The sequence below is a fragment of the Myotis myotis genome, unplaced genomic scaffold, assembly GCF_014108235.1.
Source record: "Myotis myotis isolate mMyoMyo1 unplaced genomic scaffold, mMyoMyo1.p scaffold_m19_p_1, whole genome shotgun sequence".
Taxonomy (NCBI): Eukaryota; Metazoa; Chordata; class Mammalia; order Chiroptera; family Vespertilionidae; genus Myotis; species Myotis myotis.
In genome coordinates this window covers 54,703,618-54,726,070 of record NW_023416313.1, presented here as the reverse complement: position 1 = coordinate 54,726,070, position 22,453 = coordinate 54,703,618, and the positions used below count along the sequence as shown (strand labels likewise).

Genomic DNA, 22,453 nt, shown 5'->3' with positions numbered 1-22,453 from the left:
TTTGCAAAGTGATGCTGTAGGATTCTTAATCTGGCAGCCTTGTAAGGATGGTTTGAAGGAGGGAAGAAAGAGCCAGGGAGACTGGATGGGGTTGGGATGGAGGTTGAGGGACTGGAAAGAAAAGGATGAGTGGATGGAGTGGTGAATGGATGGACGGACCTTAGAGATACTAAGAAGCATAGACTGTAACTGATTGGATCTAACAGAGGCGGCAAGGGAGAGTGTAAGGTTTGAACTTGGGTCAGTAGGAAAGGAGTTTATACCTTTAAAAGAAATGATGCTTACCAAGCCCTATATTAATCAGGAAGATAAGAGGAAAATCCTTGCCCTTAAGTAGCTCACAGCCTAGTAGGCGAAGACAAGGGTGATTGTAGATGCTGGGATAGAAGTACAGTCGGGCTCACAGGAAGGAGGGGCCAATTCAGGGGACAGGGCGAGAGAGGTGGTATCTTCATAAGAGATCATCTTGAGCTGACTGTTGAAAGGGGGCTTGTTTGAGAAGTAATATGGTAAGTTAAGGGTTATCTGACTTCAGAGTTCAGTTTGAGGTAGGCAGGACATCTAAGTGGAAAGCATCCATTTATTCAGTTCATTCCTATGGAGGGACCCCAGTCCTAGGGCAGGAACTCAACAGAAATGAATAAGGCTCACTCCCTGCTCTCGAACTGCCTGTCTAGTGAGAGGTGGGGGTAGGGGGGAGGATAGCGTTCATTCCAGCATTCAAAGGTCTGTGTGGAGACCCTCCCCACCTCACCAGGTGCTACCCTGGAGATGCAGGAGTGAACAGAATGGACGAAATCCCCTCCTCATGGAAGCAGAATTGGACTAAGTGGTAAAAGACAGTTTGAGGAAAGTGCTGGAGGTGGGGGTGTAGAAAAAAGGAGGAGGGAGTTCTGACTGCTGAGTGGACCCCCCGGGAGGCCTGTGCTGTCAGGAAGCATGAGGTGACCGACGGGCAGTCTCATTAGACAGCAGTTGGAGATGTCGGTGGGGAGCTGGGCGTAGGGTCAGGTCAGACTGCATAATGAGCCCACACTTCAGCGTGTGCCTCATGATCGCGAGGGGCTGTGCTGTGTCTCACCGGGCAGGCAGCTCTGTAGCGGTGACAGCTGGCGCCAGGCATGCCGACCCTGTGTGGATTGTGCTCGCCAGGACTCCCTCTCCGGGGAGCCAGCCTGTCAGCCTCCTTTTCTGGGCTCGGCACTTGCTGGTTCTTCTCACCGCGTTTGCTCGGATGCCGATGGAGCCAGCACGACCCAACGAGCAGGAGTTCATTTGCTGCTCCAGGCCTACGTTCAGAGGGCCCGTGTCCCAGCCAGCAACACCCAAACCCTGCCACACTGATCCAAGGCTTATTTCCTGGTGTCAGAGCCTCTCTGAAGAGAGAGCGGTTGTCATAGGTTGATTTGCATCCCCCACAAATTCACATGTTGAAGTCCTAACCCTCAGTATGTCAGAATATGACTGCATTTGAGACAGGGTCTTTACCAGATAATAAAGTTAAAATGAAGTATTAGGGTGGACCCTAGTCAAGCATAACGGTGTCCTTGTAAAGAGGAAATGCGGACATAGGTGCGCACACAGGGAGAACGCCATGTGGAGATGCAGGTGGGGACGGGGAGGGATGCTTCTGTGAGCTAAAGAGTGGCAGAGATTGCCTGCAAACCTGAAGCCAGGGACAGGCCTGGAACAGCCTCCCTCAGTCCCCAGCAGGAACCAACCCTGCTGACGCCTGGATGTCAGGCCTCCCGCCTCCACAACTGAAACAGTAAACTTCTGTGTAAGCCACGCAGCCTGTAGTCCTTTGTTATGGCCGTCAGGACTAATGCAGCGGGTCAGTGACTCTGAAGCCTTTCAAATCGGGAGCCTGTGGGGCCCATCCCCCCGCTGCTCTAGGCCACACTGTCATAGTCGGATCCCTCCCTTGGGTGCTGTCGAAATCAGTGTTTCTGATACGGAGCCTCAGTCAGAAGTTGCATTGTGGCTGACTGGCTCTCAGCTCCATCAGAGAAGCAGCCGCATATGTGCATGTCCATCTTTCCCAGCTCACTTGTTTTTCGGAGGATTCTCATTACTGAAAGTGTGGAGTCTCAGCCAGGGTGGCTCAGTTGGCTGAGCGCTGTCCCAGGCACTGAGAGGTGGTGGGTTCGGTTCCCAATCGGGGCACACGCCTGGGTTGTGGGTTGGATCCCCAGTGGGGGAGTATACAGAAGGCAACCAATCGATGTTTCTCTCTCACATCGCTCTCTGCCCCCCCCCCCTTAAAAAAAAGACATTAAAATAAATAGATAAATAAAAGTAGTAGTGCCTCTGGATAGGCCCTACTGGACAAGGAGGTCCGTTAAAGAATAAAAATTCAATATGTGTTTGTGGTGGTGTTTGGCCAGATTTACAAGCTTATATAGAACTTTAATGAGCCAAGAGGGTTTTCATTCAAATTCTGGGCATGGAGGGCAGAGAATCGTTTCTAGTTGCCGTCACCAGCTGTTGATTCTGCTGGGGCTGAGGGGCAAGAAAGGCGTGGAAGCAGGCGTTAGTCAAGCAGGTCCTCTGGCCAGGGGTGCAGCAGTACCTGTTGTTGGAAACAGTTCTGGCAGAGCTTACTTCTGGGGAGTTGGGCTCCTATAGCGACTGGCAGAGGATCCGGGGTTCTGTTGGCCCCTCTCCCTCCACTCCTTGGCTTCTGCAGGGTGAACAGCTCGCTCTGGACTCACCCTCATCCCCCAAAAGCCTCAAGAATGTCTGCACTTGTTCCTCAGGAAGGGGGCACAAGTACCAGCCAATTCAACTATTTTCTTGTTACTTTTTTGAAGTCTCAGAAGCAGGCAAATGAACATTATACTCAAGACTTACTTTGGCATATCCATGAATGAGTTCTGTCCACCAAAGTGTTTGAATCTCATGCCCATACTTTCTTTTTTTAATTTCCATTTTGTTTGTATTTTTCACTTGTCAGGACTTTCCTCAGGCCCTGACGTTTATATATGTGCCAGGCGTCAAGCTAAAGATGATGTGTTAATTTTGTTCATTCTTTACAATACCTCTGTGGTGGGGGTACTGCAGCCATCCCCATTTTACAGATGAGGCTCTACAAGGCCAGTGGCTTGATGCAGATCCGCTGGCCAGTAGACACTAGGGCCAGGCTATGTGCCCAAGATTGTGACTCCAGAGTCCACGCTCTTCAGTGTGGCACCCACAGTCACCGATTTGGACTTTATACCCATGCTGGGGGTATGAAGGTGCTTGGAATGAGTCCCGCCCTCAAGCCCCAGAGAACTGCTATGACTTGGTGATGTGGGACAAGAGAGAAATGCACAGGGTTCTGGGAGCTCAGAATGAGGAGTTTGTCTGGAGCTGGGTTCTGGGAGGGCTGTCTGAAGGAATTAATGACTAAATTGGGATCTTTTGCATGGAGGAATCACACAGACAAGGGCATGGAGGCTGAGACATCAAGCTGGGGGGATGAACAGCCGCTTGGTGTACTGGTAACCCCGGTGAAAGGAAAGGAGAGAGGACAGGAGTGGCTGAAAATGAAGATGCAGAGAATACAGACAAGTACAGATGAGGAGACCAAGGAGGGAGATGCAGTGTTAGTCCAGGCGAGAGATGGTGAGGGCTACAACGTAGGAAAGAGATGGAGTTGGAGAAGATTTTGAATTGGAAGGTCCTGACAGCCGAGTGGGTGTGGGGTTGACGAACAAGAAATCTTAGCCAACACTGAGCACTTAATAAGTTCCAGGTATAGTTCTAAATGTATAGCTTATTATGACTCATTTACGTCCACAGAAACCGTAAGAGGTTTTCTAGATGAGGAGCTAAGTGAGTTGGCCCAAGGGCACACTCATGGCTAGCAGGTGACAGTCTGGGACTCCCCTCAGGTAGCCTGGCTCTGTGGCCTCCTCTCTTCATCACCGAGCTGCACCTCTGAATGAGCCCGAGACCGGGGAGGGAATGAGCCCACCACCACCTCTGCCTCCAGTGCCCATGACCAAGTGGATGGTGGTGCTCTTGACCATGGATTCTGGACAGGAGCGAAGAGAGATGTAGGCTCTGTGTTACAGTGTGCAGTGCGAGGGGTTGTGGCACACCCAGTGGAGGAATCCAGCTCGGGCCTGTGTCCTCCCGGAACCTCCTGTCACTGAGCCGCGGGCTTCTGTACCCGCATAAATCATTTCGCTGCTTTACCTGTGGATAGCAGATAGATAAAAAAAGAAAAAGGTTGGTGGTGCAGGGTCTAAAATCGCTCATAATCTGAAGCGATTCCTCTCTGTTTCCAGTTCACTGACTGGATGGCAGATTAAAATGTGAAGGTTTGGAAAAAAAACAACACCACCATACACCAACAACACAAAAATACATAGCTGTGCCAATCTCCAGTGCCTCAGGCATAAAATTAAATTTAACATTGTATTACACATTTGAAGACTTGTCATCATAGGGCTGGCCAGACAAATATGATTTACAGCGTTAGTCTTTGAGAAATGAGTAGGAGAAATAAAATAGCAGTAGAGCTAGCACATGAAAAAAACCCTATCTGACGGTGTTAAGAAGTCCTGCTTGATCACATTGTTTATGTTGCCTCCTCTTTCGTGTGTTTGAGGGATTCTGATGTGTGGGACAGGTTTTCCCACTGAAATCTGGAAATTCAACACCCACTTTCTCCTTTCCTGGGCCTTTAATCTGCCCCCCACCTCCACCCATATTTTTCTTATTAGCTGCAGGGTTCTGTCTGCCTATGGGCTAATTTCTGAGATCTGAAGGTAAAGCTAAGTTCAGGTTCTAAGTCCCCCCCCCCCCCCCCCCCCCCCCCCCGCCTGAGTGCTCCCCTTAGACCCTCCAGCACCTTGAGTCCCTGACTCTGTCCATGGTAGGGGTTTGGTGTCTTACTGCAACTGCTCGTCTGGACAAAGCTTTCGAAGGGCCTCCGCTCAGTTCTGTGTCCTGCCCTTGGAGGCTTGTCATTTCTGTCAATATCAGAAGTGAAATATAGGTCAGCCTCACAGATCCCAGTGTTAAAAATAAAATCTTCCTCCCCAGGCTTTGCGGGTTTGTAGATTGGCATGGGTTCTCCCCTTCCACCAACCCCACTTTCTAAATTGCTTCCTGGAGCTTAGCTGATGCCACTCTCCACAGAAGAGGGAACCTGATAATAGGAGAGGAGCTGAAATGATCTCTCTTGGCAGACTCCATTCCAAAACGTGACGGTTGCCTGAATGGAAATTGTAAATAGATGCACTGAGCAGGTTTCCCTCCAACTGTGGGGTGAGGAGTGCTGGCTTCTGGGAGCTTCAGTCCCGTTTTCTATAAAAGTGGGTCTGGCATGGAGCCTGGGAGGAGCCCCCCTCCCTTTGTGGAGCGCCGCGTGCCTCTCCGGTGGCAGCCCCGGGATCGGGCAGTGCAATTCCTCCACATTTCCATGAAAAGACCCCCAGTCTCATCTTGCTCAGTCCTGATCCTTGCATATGAGCTCTCTCAGAAGATCCGGCCCCTTCTCTGTGTCATTAAAATTCAGGAAGTGAAAAGCAGAGCCTTTTAATAACCGCACGTTTCTTTCCTCCTGCACCCTGTTCTTATTTCCCCTCTTCCTTCTCCTTCCCCTTTTATTCTGACTTCCCCGCCTATGTCCTTTGCCTCCATTCCATTTTGCACTTCCTACTCCTGCATAACTAGGAGATAAGTTATCCATCACATAAAAGCCCCTGGGAATTCAAGTCTTTGAATCGATTCCTCACCCCACCCCCGTTCTCAGGTCTCATTTTTCAGGCTGGTCTGTGCTTGATAGGAGCTGCATTGTCGTGAGGGGACGCTAAGGATCAAGGAGACTTTGACATTTGGGCTTTTCATAAGCCATCTCTGCAAAGCCCGGGCAGATCTCGAAACCGATGTGTGCCTTCCTCCAACAGCTGGCCGCAGCGTTGCTTTTTTGTTGTTGCTGCTGGCAGGCCCAGGCCAGCCTCCAATGTAAGCATTTTCCCAGGGTTCAAGGAAATGGGATGAATCTGTCTTGTCTTTTAACCCTTCTGAGTTGGGTTTTTCTCAGAGGTTTCTTTCTGGGTGGGGTGTGCCAGCTGCTTTTCCTCTAAACAGGAGTGGGGAGAGGGAGAGGAAGACAGCTGAGGAGGAGACTGGCAAATACATTTGGTGGGTCAAACAGAAATGGTTACATAGTTTTCTAAAGCTATACTCCAGGCCAAATTAAATGATTTCTTGGAGAGTAAAGGAGGCTCAAAAAAGGGTGTGAGATGGGTGACCCTCTATGAACATAGCATCCACCTGTCACTCTGCCCAAGAAGAGCCAGGCTCCCGAGGGAGCAGGAAACAGACATTCCCTCCCTTGGAGTCCATCCTCTTGGGGGGCCCTATGGCACCTCGCTCTGTGGGGTCAGCCCTACCATGGCTTGCTCTGTGACCCTGGGCATGTCATTTGGCCGCTCTGCAGTCCTATGCCTTTGTCTGTGAAAGGGGAGAATTGGACAGGAAGGAGCAGTGCTACTCAACTCTGGTTGCCAGACAGAGTCACTGGGAGCCTGGAACCACGCCAGCAGGCAGAGCTTCCTGATTACTTTGCTCACAGGTGAGGGAGGCCTGGCTTGGGTAGCTTTCAAAGCTCCCTGGGTGAGTCTCCCATGCAAACAGGGCTGAGAAGCGCTGCCTAGACCCGGGTCTCTCAAATTGCAGCTTTCACATGATTCATGTGGACCTTGTTTAACTCAGATCCAATTCCACAGGTTCCAGTGGGGCGGAGGTTCTATCCCTCCAGCAGGCTCCTGGCCAGGCTGGTGCTGGTGTTCCGACCTCACTCTGAGCAGCAACGTCCTGGATGGTCTTTGCAGTCCTGATAGTATATAGGGTTTCTTATTTATTTATTTATTTTTGGCGGGAAGAGGGCGGGGAATAAGTGAAAGAGATATATATGCTTTTAAAATACCGATGAGAAGCATCAGTGATGAGAGAGAATCATTAATCAGCTGCCTCCTGCACGCCCCCTACTAGGGATCAAGCCTGCATGTTCCCTGACTGGGAATCGAACCATGACCTCCTGGTTCATAGGTCGATGCTCAACCACTGAGCCACACCGGCTGGGCAAAAGAAACATAGTTTGGTGGTAGTGGGGACGAGCTCCCTTTCATCATTTGGGAAATGTGATTCAGTAGTTGGTGGTTAGGGTTCAATTTGCATCTGTTTCGAACATTGAAATAGGTTTATTTAGGACAGACAAAGAAAATGTGTGTGAGTGTGTGTGAGAGAGAGAGAGAGAGAGAGAGAGAGAGAGAGAGAGAGAGAAAGAGAGAGAGAGAGAGAGAGAGAGAGAGAGAGAGAGAGAGAGAGAGAAGAGAGGGAGAAAGGACTATGAAGGAGAATGTGTAAATGTATGGCGCTCATAGGGTGAATGTTCTTAGGTTTGGGTAGATCAATGAGTGATAAATGCCTAGGCTCCCCCAGGTCCAGTTCCGGTGAGGAGATGAGAAGAGGGCCACATTTTACTCAGCTGGGATTGAAGGCGAAGATCTCGTTCCCAGAGCAGCTCCAAGGCTGGAAAATTTCATGTCCTCAGTGCCATCTTTTCCCGTGCTAAGCAGCCATCTGCTCCAATTATTCTTGAATTATAGTGACAGCTTTTGGTTTACCCAGGGTTTCGAATCATCTGAACTTAGGAGCAGAAGTAAAATTATGCCTTTCTTGGTCAGAACATTTCAGCTGGCTGCTTTTAAAAGGCTCTCTTCTTCCCACCTCTCCCCATCCCAACCTTGCTGTGAGCCACAGACACTGTCGTCATAGTGTCTGCCTGATTGCTGCACGATTGCATATGAATGTTAAAGTCAAGGTCAGCCGTAGAGAGATGGATGCTACCTACATCTTACTGTCTTTTCTCATCTTTGTAGAATGACAGATTCCCATACATGAAAAAATTCTCCTGCTTTACAGTTATATTTAATTAAAATTAAACACTTCAAGCCTTGTGGTGGTGATTCTTCTGCCCACATTATTATGGGGATTTCTTTTGCTTTAGAATAGGTTTCCAACAGAGCAGGATTTCTTGCTAAAATCCACAATCCAGGACTTAGTCACTGTCCTATTTTCAGGGATTCTGCTGATTTGTGGCTAAGGGGAGAAAAATGGTTTTCTAGCAAATATATTTTCTAATCTAGAGAAAATATATGTATTTTCTCTCTCTCCATGGTTTTAATCCCCTCCCCTCCATAAGTAAAAGTTCTTTCTTTGTAGCTTCAGTGAGCCTCTGGTCATAGTTCCATGAGCCCAGTGCTCTGTCCAACTAAGCAGGCTCCTCCTGTTGTTTGCTGTGACCTTAAAATTTGGAGTTTGCAAAGGTGCTCCTTTATTATATGACTAGAAGCCCAGTGCACAAAACTTTGTGCACTCGGTGGGGGGCGGGGGGTCCCTCAGCCCGGCCTGTGTCCTCTCGCAGTCTGGGATCCCTCAGGGGATGTCCACCTGCTGGCTTAGGCCCGCTCCCTGGGGGATCAGGCCTAAACTGGCAGTCAGACACCCCTCTGGCAGCCCGGGAGCCCTCAGGGGATGTCCACTTGCCAGCGGGGAGCAGGCCTAAGCTGCAGTCAGAAATCCTTAGCGTTGCTGAGGAGGTGGGAGAGGCTTCCGCCACCACCGCTGTGCTGGCAGCCATCAGCCTGGCTTGTGGCTGAGCAGAGCTCCCCCTGTGGGAGCGCACTGACCACCAGGGGGCAGTTCCTGCATTGAGCATCTGCCCCCTGGTGGTCAGTTTGTGTCATAGTGACCAGTCATTCTTGGTCATTTTGCTGTTAGGGTCAATTTGCATATTACCCTTTTATTATATAGGATAGAGGCCTGGTGCACGGATGGGGGCCGCCTGGTTTGCCCTGAAGGGTGTCCTGGATCAGGGTGGGTGTCCCACTGGGGTCCCTGGCCAGCCTGGGTGAGGGGCTGATGGCTGTTTGCAGGCTGTCAAGCCCCTCAGTGGGGACTCTCAACCCATGGGGGTGTGGCCAACCTGGGTGAGGGGCTGAGGGCTGTTTTCAGGCTGGCCACACCTCCTTCAGGGCGGGGGTCCCTACTTGAGTGCCTGGCCAGCCTGGGTGAGGGGTTGATGGCCGTTTTCAGGCTGGCCACACCCCCTGGTGACCCAAGCTCCCAGCCTCTCCTTTTTTTCGTTTTCTTTTTTTTTTTTTCAGCACCTCCTTGAGCGGAGGCCAGGGTGGGCTGGAAGCAGGTATCTGGGATTTATTTATCTTCCATAATTGAAACTTTGTAGCCTTGAGCAGAGCCCAGGGCTGGCCAGGGCAGGCGGGAAGCTTGGCTTCCTCCATCTCTGGGGGCAACCCAAGTCTCCTGTTTGCTCCAGCTCCATGGCTGCTGCCATCTTAGTTGGGTTAATTTGCATACTCGCTCCTGATTGGCTGGTGGGTGTAGTGGAGTGATGGTTAATTTGCATCTTTCTCTTTTATTAGTGTAGATTTTTCAAATTGCAGGCTGCAACTCATATTTTATATAGGTTATAGAAGCAATAGAGTGCAGGTAGCATATAAAAAATGAAATAGAAGAGAATAAAAAATCAAAACACATCACACAAATAAGGGCTGATAGTGTTTAGTGAAACCTTGTGTGTGTACTGCATGCAAATGCCTTTTTTTACTATGGATCATGGAAAAGAGAATTTGAAATACTTTAGAATGTATACTCCCAGGCCAAGGAGGCAAAGACATTGCATCTTGTATTCCAACTTTAATTGATTTCATTGATTCAGAGGTGGTGTCTAGACTCTGAGAGAAAGTGCTGGCATGGATTAGCAATGTATTTTGTTTTGTTTTTTGGTTAATCCTCACCCAACGATATTTTTTTCCATTGACTTTTTTTTGGAATATTTAGTAAATTTACTCAAATGACGCTTAAATGATATAGAACTGAAAATATTAGAAATCTACATACAATAGAAAGTAAACATAAATTAGCCAACTCTTTGAACATTTCCAGCTAAGCACTTATCCAAATACATATTCACCTCTTTCTTTAATATAGGAATAACATATACATACTGGCACATGACATGATGATTCTGGCAAAAATATTTCAGAGACATTAAAAATATTCTCAAGTTTTAAAGATGGTGTGGAATAAGTTTTATTTTTATTTATTTTATTTATTTGGAATAAGTTTTAACAACATTGCACAAGAATGGAAACCCCTGATTTCATTCCATAACTTTCATGCCAGAAGCATGTTGGTTTTACTTTAAAAAAAAAACAAAAACCAGATCTTGGTATCATATACATTGGCTTATTAATAATTAAGGCCTCTTGTTTACACAGTATCTCAGTCTGGACAAAGAGATTTTAGTATTGATTATTTGCTATGATGTTTTAAACTTTCAAAGTCTTTCAACCTAAGAAAATAGCTGCACACATTTGAGGGTTTTCTTATAAAACACAGTCTTAAAAAAAGTACTGATGATTGGTCTCTGCTTTTTCTAGTAATAAGTTTTGTCTTATTTTTTTTCACATAGTATGAAGTATATTCTTATGAGGGACTGCATTAAGATCTAGTAGTTCTTCAACAGTGTTGCCAAGTAGCCACATAAATCCCAAATGCAGCAAAGGAGAACAATCTTCATAGTGCACTTCCACCTTATTGAAGTTGAAGCTGCTCCTTTTGGATATTTTTCCACTTCAGTGTGAAGTAGATTATTCGGGTTTCGTTAGTGGTTTCATATGTGGCTTTAAAAGAAAAGGTGTTGATTTCTCCCGCAGTTCACAGTTCTCCAATGAGACTTGTTTGGAAATCATATAGTCCAGGAATGTTTTGAATAACCAAATGCTCTTCAGTAGATTCAGTGCCTTTCAATGCAGCTGTAATAAATGAGCATCTACATCCTTAGCTATATTATCAGTATATCCTGGAACCAAAGTAAGATGGTTTTCTTTCCTTTTTTTTTTTTTTAAAAAAAATATTTCCATTGATTTCAGAGAGGAAGGGAGAGGGAGAGAGAGACAGAAACATCAATGATGAGAGAGAATCATTGATCGGCTGCCTCCTGCATGCCTCCCCGCTGCAGATCAAGCCCATAACCCAGGCATGTGCCCTTGACCGGAGTTGAACCCGGGACCCTGAAGTCATCAGGCCGATGCTCTATCCACTGAGCCAGACCAGCTAGGGCTAAGATGGTTTTCTTGTTCCCACAATCCACTGAATTGTTTTAAAGTCTGAATATTTCCATCATTTATAATTTCTGTTTTGGGTGATAGTTCTGACCACCGCCTTTTTATGACTGCTTGAAGCCAGTTTAAACCAACTATTATATAGTCTTAAAATTTGCTTTTAAGTAGAGACTTTACAAGAGGCAACAAGTCTACACAGTAGCCGAGTGAGATGTATTGTTTTTCTTCCTATAAACTATCGCTAAGCACAGGAAGGAACCACTCCAAGGTCTTCTATCCTCACCAAATAAGCATCAAGTTCACTTATACGTCTTTCTCCAGAAAGTTAAAGCTACATTCAATCTCAAACTCCTGCTGAACAAAACTTTGCCATTGTTTCATGATCCTCAGAAACGTCAGGAAAAACCCACTGTATCGTGATGATGCGCTTTCTGTCTGTGAAGAGCCAGAATCACTGGCGTTAAGCAAATATGTTGGACTATCAGGGTGTAATTTTTCAGGCGGGTGGCCTGCGCAAGCCAGTTCATTTTCTTTATTTGCCATGTTGTAGTCCCCACTTCTAGGGGACTGTTTCTTTTTAAAGCAAGAATTTGGAAAAGGATAATGAACTTTCTGTGGTAGATCACCTTACGTAGTTTATCTGGGCTTTTCACAATGTGTCCAACTGTTCTATTTATGTAAGCAGCCAACCGTTTTGGAGATTTCTTAACCTCCTTCATGTTCCTATTAGTGAAATTAGAAATCCTTTTTCTAGGACAATCAATGGAATGATCCTCCATATTATTATAAAAGTTCAGTTTTTCAACATTGTGGGTTTCAGATGCCATAATCTCCCAAATACCAGTGCCTCCTGGTACCCCGGCGCCTCAGTCCAGCCCCGGCGCTGACCAACTGCGCCTGGAAGCCTAAGAGAGTCCCCGGGCTCCCGGGCCAAGCCCCACTCAGGGCCATTCAAACGCAGTCGCGTGCCTCCATTGACTTTCTTTTTTTTTTTTTCTTTATTGATTAAGGTATTACATATGTGTCCTTAGACCTCCCCCTATTGCCCCCCCCCCCTCATGCCCTCACCCCCCTGGTGTCTGTGTCCATTGGTTAGGCCTATATGCATGCATATAAGTCCTTTGGTTGATCTCTCCCCCTTACCCCCACCCTCCCCTACCTTCCCTCTGAGGTTTGACAGTCTGATCAATGCTTCTCTGTCTCTGGATCTGTTTTTGTTCGTCAGTTTATGTTGTTCATTATATTTCACCAATGAGTGAGATTATGTGATATTTATCTTTCTCTACTGGCTTATTTTGCTTAGCATAATGCTCTCCAAAAGCTCTTCATGACTTCCTTGGACCTTTAAGAATGTTTTTCTGGAATTTTATTAGCCTTGACGAGCACTCTTACCCAATGTCCCCATCAACTTCTTGTTCTTCACAAAGTGTGCTTATTTGCTTCTAATTTCAAATTTATTTTTATCCTTTCTATGTATGTGGACCATTAATTTTTTTAAAATCTTCACCCGAGCCGAACCCAGTTTGGCTCAGTGGATAGAGCGTCGGCCTGCGGACTGAAAGGTCCCAGGTTCGATTCCGGTCAAGGGCATGTACCTGGGTTGCGGGCACATCCCCAGTAGGAGATGTGCAGGAGGCAGCTGATCGATGTTTCTCTCTCATCGATGTTTCTAACTCTCTATCTCTCTCCCTTCCTCTCTGTAAAAAACCAATCAAATATATTTAAAAAAAAAAATCTTCACCCGAGGATATGTTTTTATTGATTTGAGAGAGAGAGGGAGAGAGAGAGAGAAATATCAATGTGAGAGAGAACATCAATTGGTTGCCTCCTGTATGCACCCTGATCAGGGATCAAACCCACAACCATTTGGGACTATGCTCCAAACAACAGGCATATGGCCACGGGGAACCAGTAATTTTGAAGCAGATGTGTCGGATATGATAGATTCTCCCATGTTGCTCCCTCAGACTACTGGGTGCCTCTTCCTTGTCTCCAGTCTGTGCACTCACCTGCTGTTAAACACAGAGCATGAAGAGGTGGGTCTTGCCAAAACCGGTTTGGCTCAGTGGATAGAGCGTCAGCCTGCAGACTGAAAGGTCCCAGGTTCGATTCCGGTCAGGGGCATGTGCCTGGGTTGCGGGCACATCTCCAGTGGGGGATGTGCAGGAGGCAGCTGGTCAATGTTTCTCTCTCTTCGATGTTTCTGACTCTCTATCTCTCTCCCTTCCTCTCTGTAAAAAATCAATAAAATATATATATATATAAAAAAAAAGGTGGGTCTCAAAGGTATCCCTATGGGAGACCTTGGATGCAGTGCCCCAGCCCCTTCCAATGGCATCTCACTCCAACTCAGGCTGCCAGCCACCTTAGTGATAATAGTAATGAAAGCAAATATTTTTGTGAGCTATGTGCCACCTATTTATGCATTATTTTATATAATCTTCCCTTTGAGTATACTAGAGGCCTGGCACACGAAATTCATGCGCGGGTACGGTCCCTAGGCCTGGCCTACAACCAGGGCCATCTTCCCTGGCTGCCTGCAGCTGCCCCCCCCACGCCCCCCCCCCCATCCCCAGTTCCCCCTTCGCCATCGGGTGATCAGTGCCTGATGGCCGGGGAAAGGGACTGAGAGGTTGGTTGTTCCCGCCTGCTTGCCGGCCCCGCCCCTGCTGTAGGTCACCCTCTGTGTGTGGGGTGACTGGCAGGGCAGGGGCCTTGGCCTGGCGCCCCCCGCGTCCCCTGCCACCCACCCCCGGTTCTCTGTTTGCCATAAGGAGATCAGAGCCTGCCAGCCAGGGAAAAAGACCCAGAGGTTGTAAGTGTACCTCATAGTGACTGGTCCAGTGGCGTTCTGGTTGTTCTGCTGTTAGGGTCAATTTGCATATTACCCTTTTATTATATAGGATAGAGGCCTCGTGCACAGTTGGGGGCCGGCTGGCCTGCCCTGATGGGGGCCCCGGATTGGGGTGGGGGTCCCCGCTGGGGGGCATACTGGCCTGGGTGAGGGGCCACCAAGGGTTTGCAGGCCTGTCACGCCTCTGGCCATTCTGGTCATTCTGCTGTTTCAGTCACTGGGCTCTTATTATATAGGATGAGGCAAATCCTATTATTATTCCCACTTACACGTGAGGAAACCAAGGCTTAGGGAAGTTAAGTCACTTGCCATAGTGACACAGCTAATATGTATAGAACTGGGATTCAAACCCAGGAAGTCTGATTCCAGAACCCTTACTCTTAGCCACTATACTTATATTGCCTTTCTAAATAAATGTGAAATATGCTTAGGGATGTAAAACCTAAAGTTGTTTCAAATGGACAACCCCCAAACCAGGGTCAGGTTAAAATCGACAATTTTAACAGCACATGAGGCAGTTCATTAATGACTGCTAGAGCATATCTGAATATCACAGCTGTCCTTTAATTGTTGGAGGACTTAGAGTGGAATTAGAGTGACATTGTTTGCCGTTGGCATTTGGGGTTATTTCTCTGAGTCTAGCGTCATGGTGTGGCTTCTGCACAGCATGATGGATATGTTTTTGTAATATGAAGACACTGAGCAGTTTCTAAGAATGACACATTCCCATTTGGCACAGCTTGTATTGTTATTTACTATTCTGTTTATGTACATGTTTTGTTTCCTTAAATAGACTAAGCTTCAGGAGAACAATGTCCTCCAGTGACTCCCATATTGTAGTGAATAATGCTTATTGATGACAGTGGTGATGAAAACAGAAGCGACTGCTGTCTCCTCCCTCTGGCCTGTCTTACCGAAGAGTGTTGTGCACTGAATGTGTGACCAGCTGCCCACTAACTCAGCTCAGGTGTGCAGTCCAATGACAGCCTTAGCAGATCGAAATCTCTTTGCTTCTTCACATTTGGTTTTATTCTTCTGTAAATTCACTTGCACTGTTTCTTGGGCCTCAGAGTTACGTGCCTGGCATTTTCAGTAATGGGATCCATATTAGATACTACATCCAAACATCTTCAGATTTAATAACATGTTTTTAAATTCCACTTTGCTCAAATAGGAAAGATGCTTTCCAACATTTTGCCCATGTACCTCAGGAATTGCAGCAGAGGTGTTCAGTCTCAGCCAGGCAGGTGTTAAAAATAAAGGCTGTTGCCTATTGATTATTTCAAGTTAAATTTAAAATCCTTGGCCTGGCAAAATAGAAATAAACACAGCTGAATTTGATGTCTTCATCTAGCTGATACACACACACACACACACACACACACACACACACACACACCAAAAAACAAACAAAACCCTAAACAAAGCATAAAAGCCCAGCCAGTGTGGCTCAGTGGTTGAACCTACGAACCAGGAGGTCACGTTTCGATTTCCAGTCGGGGCACATGCCATGGTGGCGGGCTCAATCCCCAGTAGGGGGTGTGCAGGAGGCAGCTGATCAATGACTCTCTCTCATCATTGATGTGTCTACCTCCTCCCTTCCTCTCACTGAAATAAATAAAAACATATTTTAAAAAACACACACAAAAAACCCAAGGGTGGAAATAAGGTTCATTGTTATGTCTTCTCACCCCACTCCCTCCACCACATCCTGTGCTTGCTGAGCTATACCAGCCCTTAAATCTGGACCTGTTCAGTACTTCCCCAGGCTGGTGTTTTCCTTCTGGTTTCTGGACAGTGGATGGTCCTTCTTATCTTTTCTCTTCCCCTAGTTTGACTTTGTCTAAATTCTGGTGCCCATTTAAGACTTGGAAATTAAATCCTTCTCTTTTAGGTTAAAATGAGCTGGAGAAACTGATTAAATTCCTCTCAACCCTAAATCCTTTGCTCTTCTGTGGGAATCTTTCTTCGCACAGTAATGTGAGCAAAAGCTTCCATTCCAATCCCCAAGTAATTTATTTTTTCCTCAGCGGCACCCTTCCTGCCTCCCACAGTGTACTGAATGCGTCCTCCGTGAGATTAGCTCTGCAGCCATCTCAGACCTCAGCTCCTCTTTCCTTTCTTCCTGATTCCATGGGCCTGGACCGAAACCTTTCAGTTGGGTGCAGTTTCCTTATTTGACCGTTATGCTGTTTTTGCCTTCAATGGTGCCTTGTTTTCTCCTTGTGCCAGTGGCAGGAATGAGGTGCCATGGGAAATGCCATTATAAGGGAGAGGGGGTCCAAAGACTGTTGGCCAAATGGCACATCGTTAGCTGGTCTCGTCCACTGATTACCCATATGTACTGTTTGCAGTTATGGGCAGCCTTGCAAAGACTGGCATCACAATAACGGTAGTTGGCAACTATTTGAACAGTTCCTGTGTGCCAACTGCAATGTTAAATCCTTGAATAAACATCTCATTTGATTTTCACAAAATCCTATGGGGAAGCTACCGTTGTCACCACCATTTTATGGAAGAGGAAATTGAGTGAGGGTTGGAGAAGTTCCGTAGCTTATAAGTGTTACAGCTGGAATTTAGACCCAGTGGGTCTAGTTCTGAAACCCGTGTAGCCGTGTGTAAAGGAAAGGCATGAGCTCTGGACTCAGGAAGTCCACCTTTGAGTCTGGCTCCACCGTTTACTAGCAGTGAGTCTCAGCCAGTTTTTTGTTTTATTTTTACCTTTTTAAGGGCCAGCTTCCTTACTTATATCTGTAAATAGTATCATATACCTTTCGAAGTCATTGTGAGAAGTATGATCAATGGTTATGAAGTGCTTAGCCCCGTGCCTGGCACATAATAGGTCATCTATGGTGAATATTATAATTATTCTCACTTCTGCTTGAATATCACTCACTCTCCCCCATTTGCTCTGTCGTCTTCTCCAAAGGTCTATTTTTCGCTTGAAAATATATTTTAGTCTTTGCTTTACCTTATCATTCACCTTCTATTTGTCCAGATTTCTGTGGATCATGGGAAAATATATGAAAGAAGGGCTTGTGGTATGGGGTGGAATAATCAATTGGTACGGCTGCTACTCTAAAAAATTGATGTGAGAACCGAACTCATAGAAGAGAGGAAATTTAAGTTCAAGTTTAAATTTAAACTTGACGATCCATTCCAGTGGGTCAAAATATGTCACCGTGGTCTCAAGATGAAAGTAAAAAAAAAAGAAAAGAAAAAAGGCAAAGTGCACCTCAGAGAATGAGAATTCTCTCCAGAAAAGAGATATTTATGGCATCTCATCTCAACAAAAGCACTTTCATCTAATTCACTAAAAAGCACTCCTCAGCTGAAGTGAGCTCCAGCCTGGTCATCTGGGACATCCTAGTGAATAGATCCCTCTGGTTTTTATTTGCCTGCAGTCTGATATTGCTTCCTTCATTTTCTAACCAAATACAATGGAAACCACTCAGTCTACGAGTTCTCTCATATCCTGCTCAGCGTGTCTGACTCTAGTTGTCATAGGAACTCGATTCTGGTATCTTGGGTTGTGGGCCATAGTTTCACAAAGCAATTCTTACTAATAATGAAAACTCATGTAGCACTTACAGCCAGGCACAGTTCTATGCCTCTTATAGGTATCAAACCATTTAATTTTGACGACAATCTCCAGAGGTAGGCAATATCATCATTCCCATTTTGCAAACAAAGAAACCAAAGCCTAGACTCAATCATGTGCCCAGGGTTCTGTGGCTGGCATTGGATCCTACGGAACCTGCACTTAGGGTCTGTCCTCTTAACCACCACTCTTACCAACCTCAGTTTCGTGCAGTACTCTCTGATACGTTCTATTTTACTCTATATTTTCGTTTTAAGTGGTGTCTGAGTGTGACTTGCTAAATGATTTAACAACTCTAATGGGTACAGACACCAAGTTTGAAAACCACTGGCTACACCAGTGACGGCGAACCTTTTGAGCTCGGCGTGTCAGCGTTTTGAAAAACCCTAACTTAACTCTGGTGCCGTGTCACATATAGAAATTTTTTGATATTTGCAACCATAGTAAAACAAAGACTTATATTTTTGATATTTATTTTATATATTTAAATGCCATTTAACAAAGAAAAATCAACCAAAAAAATGAGTTCGCGTGTCACCTCTGACACGCGTGTCATAGGTTCGCCATCACTGGGCTACACCCTCTCTGTTGTGTGATGGACACCTCAGGCTGCCTCAGCCTGGCGCCTGGAACATTCCATTCGCGTCTCCCCTAGCTCTGATGCCATGCTCGCCCAGCAACCCGGTGCTTAGGATTTGGCCTCCTGTTGGAAAAGAATGCATTTGGTTGTGTGCACTTCAAGTAACCCCCTGAATTAGTGAGCCGTCTCTCTGGTTTAGAGTGGGAGGCTGGACCAGGAGAATCTGCTTCCAAGAAATGGGTCCCTGAGAAATGGAGTCATTGGATGAGACTTAAGTGCCTCGATGCCGAGGGCCATGCCCTGGACCTTGACAAACTCTTCAAGGCCCACTTTGTGACGTCTTTTGTAGGACAGCCTACAGGATGTCTTCCTGGGATGGTGATTGCAACATTGAGGAGCGACGGTAGGAGCCTGATTTAAACTCCCATGGCAACTAGCATCATTTGTTCCACAGTCAGAAGCAGAGCTCAACACCCTGGCTCTTCATCCAATATACAGACAGGGGTGGGCAAAAGTAGGTTTTCAGTTGTTCATAATAAATAATATAATAAATAGTAAATAATCCCAGTATATAAAGAGCCAGGGTCTGTAATGTCCAAAATGACCGAACGGATGACCGAATGCCAGGCCACGCGCTCAGCAGGCTTGGGTGGGTGGGGACTGGTGAGCAGGCTGAACTGCTGACTCTCAGTCCCTCCTGGGTCGTGGGCTCCACAGTGACCCAGCATTGACTGCCGCCGCCAAGGCGGGTGTGATGCAATTGTTGTGGGGGGGGGGGGCGCCATCACTCTATGATTGCCCTGCAGAGGGAGGCCCAGGCCACAGGCTGGGGGGCTCCGTAATCACCCCAAAGAGGGAGGCCCAGGCTACCTGGATGTCGGCGGTGGGCGGGGCCTCCCTCAGCGGGGCAATCAATTGCAGGGCTCCCAGACTGGGCAAGGGAGCAGGCCGGGCTGAAGGACACGCCTCCCCCCCCCCCCCCCCCCGCCACATGAATTTCATGCACCGGGCCTCTAGTAAGCAATATAATAAATAATAAATAATACAATAATAAACTGTTTCACATACTTGCCACTCTAAACCTACTTTCACTCACCCCTATATATTCTCATTGACTCACATTTTTTTCAGAGAAGACACTGATGCTGCTTTCCCACCTCAGCTTTATTACGCTACATGAATAAATGCAACACATCACCTGCAAATAATAGATTGAACTTTGATGCCTTTCCCTCTCAGTGCAGCCAGTCTCTCTCTTAGGCCGGTATCCAGTGGGGCCATGTCTTTATGCATTATGCATCTCTGTGATTATGCATTAAATTCTTGAGAACTAGCAAGTGATACCAAAATTCTTCAAGCATGTTTGGTTATGCTAAATAATTGATTGTATCTATTATTTATAAAAGCTTACTTGCTGAAAGTTCAGACACAGGTTCTGCCAACCCATCTTCTCTATTAGATTTCAGCTTTCCCATATGAAGTCCAAAAACTCATCTACAGATATCAGTCTTTAAAAGCTCGTAGGCAGGTGTGCTGATGAAGTCCTGTATTCCAGACAAGTGAGACTGGCTTTAAGCCAATAGATACCTGTACTGACCTCCTCCCACGGTCATGGGGCTAATGCTTGCCAAGGCTTTAAGCACCTGGGGAAACCAATTTCCAAGTTTATCGCCTCAGTAGCTGCCATGTCCTAAATGATGAATAGCTAGGGACCTTCTGGACCTGGATCAGTGTGATCATGTGATACGTTATAAGCCCACCTCATTTGTAAGAGTGGGAAGGGAAGTGAACAAAGAAATACGCATGGCTGTCTGGAGAAAAAGATGGCACAATGAGAACTTTTTTTGGTCTTTTGAAAAGTGTATTCCAGAGAAATGGTAAATAGACCAAGTCAGTGTAACTAGCATGTCCAACAAACAATTAATTAGTGATACATCAAAAAAAAAATACGTCTCCCCTGTTGTCCTTTTAAATTTTATTTTAATAGAGGAAGGTTGGTGTGAAAACTCAGCCTGTGATTTTTTCCAGCTCACGTTTGAACCCTGTGACTTTTCATCTCCTTAGGAAAGTCATCTCCTGTCACGTCCTCATGTCATTCGAAGTTGTACTGTGTCACAGTTTGGAAATTAGAATGACCACCCCAAGATGAGAAATCAAACCTGTGAACTTGATTTAATGTCAACCCTTCCCCATTTCAAGCCTGCATCAGGCTAAGGGTCTAACCTGGGAGAGGTTGGTGGGTAGATGGTGGCTTCTCTGTGGTCTCTGCCTTATGCTTTTTTCCTGCCTGCAATTCTGTTTGCTAGTTAGTTTCTGAACCTCCAGGACTGGGTGACAGGAAGTTAGGAATAAGGCTTCCCACTCCCTCAGCTGGGCCAGTGTTTGACGTGGTCACCTTTCCTTGCTGGGCATTGTGTTAGGTTCTTCAGAAAACCCCATTGTTGTCATCTCTCTCTTACAGTTCTCTGGGCATAAGAACATGCATCTTTATTCCAGGAGGTCTCTTTGGATTTCTTTCTACGACCTTAGTAATCTAGTGTCCACCTCTAGCTTCTTTTAAAAAATATATATATTTTATTGATTTTTTACAGAGAGGAAGGGAGAGGGATAGAGAGTTAGAAACATCGATGAGAGAGAAACATCGATCAGCTGCCTCCTGCACACCCCCTACTGGGGATGTGCCCGCAACCAAGGTACATGCCCTTGACCGGAATCGAACCTGGGGCCCTTCAGTCTGCAGGCCGACGCTCTATCCACTGAGCCAAACCGGTTAGGGCCACCCCTAGCTTCTTACTGCTGTGGTGTCTCTGCCCCTCTACGTGTCCTATGAGACAGGACTCACGCTGACCCCATACTAGCAGTCTCTCTTGAGTGACCACATTTGGTCCACAGGACACACTCTCCCCCCAAAACCCCGCACGAGCACACCAGTGCCTGCAAGCCCCTTCCTCCTGTCAACAGCCACTCTGCGTGTTGGGGTGCAAATCTGGACCCATTATGTTGGCTGTTTTTTAAAATTCTCCAAGTGGTCTGCTTGAACCTGCTTCCCTGTGTTTGAGGTGAAGATACAGCTGTAGCCCCTTTCCTCAGGGGTGTTAAGGGGGACTCTCACAGCTCATTAAGAGCTCCCCCAAAAGAGCACTCTACCTGTCCCCCCACATCCTCCACCCTGATTCCTTTCATATCTTTGGTCAGGATGAGGTGCCCAAGAGTGGTGGAGCCAGTCTCGATCATTTCCTTGGTGAATTCTGTAGGAGGGGGTTTGTTTCAGTCATGTGGGACTCTGATATCTGTCACATGGTGCCTCAGTGAAATAGAGGCAGAAAAAATCCCATTCTAGTATCTTATTCCATGCACAACAGAGATAGAGGTAAATGGTGTGCATTTCAGTTATCTACTGCCGCCTAACACCTGGAAACCGAATGGCTTAAAACAGCACCAATACATCATTGCTCGTGGTTCTGCGGTTGGCAGGCGGCGCCTCCGCTGGCTTCACCCGGGCTGGCTGCTGCAGCTGCATGGGGTGTCACTCACATGGCTGGCAGTGGTGCTGACTGTTGGCTGGGTGCCTCACTTGTCATTTTCACGGTTCTCATTCCCTGGGAGGCTGACCCAGCTTCCTTTCATGGCGATCCAGACAGTGTTTCGGGGACCAAAGCAGAAGCTCTGAGGCCTCTTGAGGCCTAAGCTCTGGAAATCGCACAGCCTCGCTTGCATATATTCTGTTGGCTGAAGCAAAATGACAGGATCAGCCCGGAGTCGAGAGGTGGGAAAAAGAGCTACCCTTAGCACGTATGGTCTTGCTCTCCCAGTTCCCGACGGAGAATTCTCCTTGGACCAGCTCTGGTTCTAGACCAGTGGTTCTCAACCTTCCTAATGCCGAGACCCTTTAATACAGTTCCTCATGCTGTGGTGACCCCCAACCATAAAATTATTTTCGTTGCTACTTCATAACCGTAATTTTGCTGCTGTTATGAATTGTAATGTAAATATCTGATATGCAAGATGTATTTTCATTGCTACAAATTGAACATAATTAAAGCATAGTGATTAATCACAAAAACAGTAGGTAATTCTATACGTGTTTTCCGATGGTCTTAGGCGACCCCTGTGAAAGGGTCCTTCGACCCCCAAAGGGGTCGCGACCCACAGGTTGAGAACCGCTGTTCTAGCTCCTTCTGACCAGAGTGGAGTTGGGAGAGGAATTAAGTCTCTATTGGTTTGACTGGCTTACGTGTGGAAAGGCAGTAAGGGAGGGAAAGAAAAGC

The 22,453-nt window shown here is 46.7% G+C and overlaps 1 protein-coding gene and 1 pseudogene across 1 annotated transcript in view; one reads left to right on the top strand and one right to left on the bottom strand.

Annotated features, from left to right (window-relative positions):
• SCD5 (stearoyl-CoA desaturase 5) overlaps positions 1-22,453 on the top strand; it is a 150,626-nt gene that overhangs the window by 30,555 nt on the left and 97,618 nt on the right. The window lies entirely within an intron of this gene.
• Positions 10,833-11,977, bottom strand: LOC118670634 (annotated as a pseudogene).